A 4,397-nucleotide genomic window follows, 5' to 3' on the forward strand; every position below is an offset into this window, starting at 1 on the left:
CTTTGCTCTGAAGCACGCCAGCTCTCCATACCTTGTATATTTTAATGCCGACACTGATCTTCAATCAGCATTGCCCTGGCCTTCCAGTGAAAATATGCCAAAATGTCACAGGTTTCCAAATGAAATGCAAATACTGAACTTTCTGAAATTTACTGATAGTATTTTACTCCTTTACTGCATCTGAGCTGTACCAATGAGACACAACGGAAACAAGGGTTTAAGATTCCTGACAGCAAAGGTAAAGCTCTTTGCACTTGCCACTCCACAGATGTCTCAGCTGGATGGTCTGTAACACCTCCCGAGAAGAATACGAGTCCTCTGCTTGCTCGCTCACTCAGCATAATGAAAAGAAGAGATGAAATAAAGTCAGGTCAGCCTACCTTTTGTCGTACGTAACTGTTATTACACAGATGTCACAGCAGCAGGTGCAAAATAAATACCTGGATAATGGAAACCATTTGCTTTGCCTTTAGCCACAGGCATCAGGTCTGATTTACTGGTGGCTGGCAGCTAGAGAGCATGGGAGAGCCAGGTCCCTATAGCCAGCCTCGCCTTTACATGCTCAGAGATGGGAAAAGATAGCCACAGTGGAAGCTGCTCTGGAGGAGACTGTCTTATTTTTCTCCCATGCCCTCCTCCCCATGCTCCCTACTATTCTGCCAGCACAGGGAGATTTAGCAGAGCCGTGAATCTACGCTTACGCGCTGCCCTTTCATCATTTGGACCTTGGTGGATGTACACAATCTGGAGCAGTCTTTGCTCAAGGCAAACAAAGTAAAGGAGGAGAGTGACATTTCAGTCTTTCACTGCAGAGTCATTCAGGTCACTTGCTGAAATTATAGACACCAGCTCCAGCAATGGTAACAGCCAACTTTAGATTATTAACCATCCTTTGGATAGCAGTACATTTATGGTGCCAGTGCGCAGAGAATTCCTCCAAATTGCAGGGTGTCCTAACACAGCCGGTCAAACCACATGGACCTTTAGATGCAGTAAGCAGTGTAATTAAGTCTGTTTTCTCATTTGTACTTTCCTAGCAGCACTCAAAATAGACTCTCAACCACTGGATGCTGCTCTTTGCATCAGGCTATGAAAGGAAGTAAGAGTGAAGGGTGCCTTAACGATAGCTCATTAAGGAGACCTCAGACATTTTCTTTTATTGCATTATTTATGTTTTGGGTGATAAAAACCCACTATTTCCAGGGCAGAGTGCCCTCAAGAAGCTTATTGGCCTGTAGATGGTTTCATTTGATTAGATTTAGAAGGGGGAAGGCTACAGAAATTTCTTTTACCTGCTGCTTTCTTAAAAGACCTGGGTTTTTTTCTTCCCCTCATCAGGCCATACATTGTCAATACCACTGAGATCCACCAAACTTCATTAGCCCTTTCAAATATTTCTGGGAAAGGCAGTGACCGTTTTTTTCCCCTAAGGCTCTAGAAATTCTTCTTCACTGCAACTGGCATTCCTGGTAGGATCCATTTTTTTAATATGATGACCTTCTGCATACAAGCAAACAAACATGAAGAGGACCTAGACATTTAGATTCTCGTGAAAAGATCATAATGCTGATTTCACACAAAAGAGTCCATATTAAAAAAAACTTGACCAAAAATAATACAGACAATGGTCATGAATGCTTATTCCCATTCCTTAAATCGTATTTTATAGTTAGTCTAGCACTGCATCAATTACAGTCTTTCCTCGTATTCTTTCCTTATTCTCCTACAGAGCCATTCCCACTGTGTAACTCTGCCGCAGTATGTTTTGTTACTCATGTACAGATCCAAGAATAAATTTTGGCCCTGACCATGGAATATTCACTCACTTTCAAATGTAAGTAAAAGAACTGAAACTAATTAACTGGAAACTGCAAGTGCTGAGAATTCCTTTTTTATTATAGTGCAACTCCCATCTCTTTAGCTTTTCTTTCTGTTGCTTGTCTGCTATCAACATAACGCTAATGACTATTAAAGCAGAAAAATCCCCAAACAAACCAAAACACACACCCCCGCCCCTAACCAACAGCAAAAGCCAAAACAAAACACCAAAGCTGGAAGAGGCAGAGGGGATAGAAACTGTCAGACATTCTGAAGAGAACATGGCAGAATTTAGGTTGAAGATAGAAGCTATGCCATGTAAGGAGTGGATGCCAGGTCTGCTCTTTGGTACGGAGAGGGACTTTAACAGAGTTCATAGGCTGTGAATAGATCCCCATGTCTGTATGTAAGAATTAATTGGGAGACTAGAAAACAACTAGAAAGAACTGCTCCTCATGCTCTTTTAAGCCCTGAAAGTGTCCACTAAATATGCTGAATGTGGAGAAGAATGTCATCTTGATACTAAATGAGAAAGCATTGTTTAAGTAATTAATATAAAGCACAAATACTTTCATTATGTGAAAGAGCCTAGTAGCTAAAAAACAAAGAAACATGGGGAGGACAAAAGACTTCTGATTTTCAATATCATAGGATTAGTTTGACTGTATATACTATTCACTGCCTTTCTGAATTACAGATCGCAGAGATCTCCATCCAGAAATACAATGTACTGGTATTCATCTTGTCAATGATATATACTCAGAGGGCTATTTCTCTAATTGATGGCTTCATCATTCAATTCAAGATGCATAAGGATAGCTATTGTTATCTAAAACTAACTATCATATGTTCCTATTGTTCCACACTTCTCTCCTTGTCAATAGCATCCAAGATATCCTATCTAAATCTTGAAGATAGCAAAAGGAAGGTGCATTATTTGTTGACTCCACACATCGCATTATTAAAGGTCTGTGAGCACCCTGCACATCTCCCCACTGACATCTTTAAGTATTCAATTAAAATTGGACAAGAGCGTACACCAATACAAATAAATACTCAGTTAAATGAAGTCTTTGCATTGAATTCTTAAAGTATTCTAATTCAGGTGCTTGCTAGCAGGCACTCCGTTGAAATCAGGACAGTGACATGAGTGTGAGAATGAACTGTGTATAAAAGGAAAGAAGGCAGATTGCTTTATGGTGGAGTCATGGCAGAGGTTTGACAAGAAATGCTTCTCCCAATCCAGCTAAGCAGGGAAGGAGAACCCTATTATATGGATGAGTGGGGCCAGCAGTGGCATCTTGTCATTCTAACTTGTATAAGTAAGCAAGCTTAATTGCTCCTTGTCTTTTCAAGATGACTTTCCACCAACAATCTCATTATCACACACATATGTTTATTGCACATATCCAAGTCCCTTCACGCAGACCTGAATGCAATGAGGAGAGCAGCAATATTATGTTATCCAGTAACATTGGGTTTTTTCCTTTTTTTTTTTTCCTCTTTTTAACCAGACGGATGTGACCTGCCTTCTCCTTCTGCAACTAACAGGGTGACCAGAGGCAGTGGAATGTACACCAGGACTGGAAAGAATAAAACCAGAGGGAAAGCAAGCTGTCAAGAGAACAGTGTAGTGAAGAGGAAAAATGTAAACATGACTTCTATTTACCAAGATTAATATGTAAAGTTAACATGTTTGTCATGGAATATATTAATATGTGTGTTTTCCCATTATGTAGATCTTTTCTTATATTACTTATTAGAAAGGGATATAATCACAATGATGGGGCAAGAATGCCACTTAAAAATTAGGTGATGCCCAGTCAACATAATATAACCACTACAGTGTCATTTCTGATTTAGATGTGATGATATCAGTGTAATTGCCACTGGGAAGAAATTATAATGGCTGTTAATGATAAATAAAATGACAAGAAGGAGGATCCTCCTTCACATATAATTCCAAGCAAAATTCAACTGCTGACTTCCTTAAGCTCTGTGCTGTTCGTTGATGAAAAGGAAATAAGCAGGTTTTGTGTAGCTGCATGGCCATAAGAACGGCACTGTCATTTCCCAAGCCCAAGCATAGGTACTACAGGTCTAACAAGGCTTCACCACCCTACTACATCTCCCCTGAGTGGAAATAATGAAGCTCACATGAAGTGAAATCTTAACACAAAGTTAACGTTATTCTCACAGAAAGCACTGTAGCTAGCAAACACAAAGATAAGGAAAAATAGAGTAAAGGCAAGCGTACAATCATGCATGTGGATACTTTTCAAAGCCCCCAAATACTCCAGCCTTGTCTGTGTAAACACAGGCAGCCTTAACCCAGGGATCAAAAGACCTTCCTACGTTTGTTTTATATCATAAATGTGTCAAGAATGAGCTACACGAAGTATCGTTCACCCACTACACGTGGCTTGTTAGCCTAGTTGAGAGCATCTTTCAACTCATTCACACATTAAAAGCCAGGAAACCAACATTTGATTACTAGTTCTAGCATTAAGATCAAAGACCATATCTTCCCATCTGTGAAGAGCAAGAGCCCAATTCTTTTCTACTCACTCTGCAATTAC

General features: G+C 39.9%; 1 long non-coding RNA gene across 1 annotated transcript; it reads left to right on the forward strand.

Moving 5' to 3' along the window:
- Positions 1–384: 384 nt before the first annotated feature.
- LOC138684687 (uncharacterized) lies at positions 385–3,778 on the forward strand. The gene is made up of 3 exons (XR_011323930.1): positions 385–1,099; positions 1,730–1,834; positions 3,333–3,778. It is a non-coding gene; the product is annotated as an uncharacterized lncRNA (long non-coding RNA).
- The last annotated feature ends 619 nt before the right edge of the window (positions 3,779–4,397 follow it).

The sequence above is a fragment of the Haliaeetus albicilla genome, chromosome 3 (assembly GCF_947461875.1).
Source record: "Haliaeetus albicilla chromosome 3, bHalAlb1.1, whole genome shotgun sequence".
Classification (NCBI taxonomy): Eukaryota; Metazoa; Chordata; class Aves; order Accipitriformes; family Accipitridae; genus Haliaeetus; species Haliaeetus albicilla.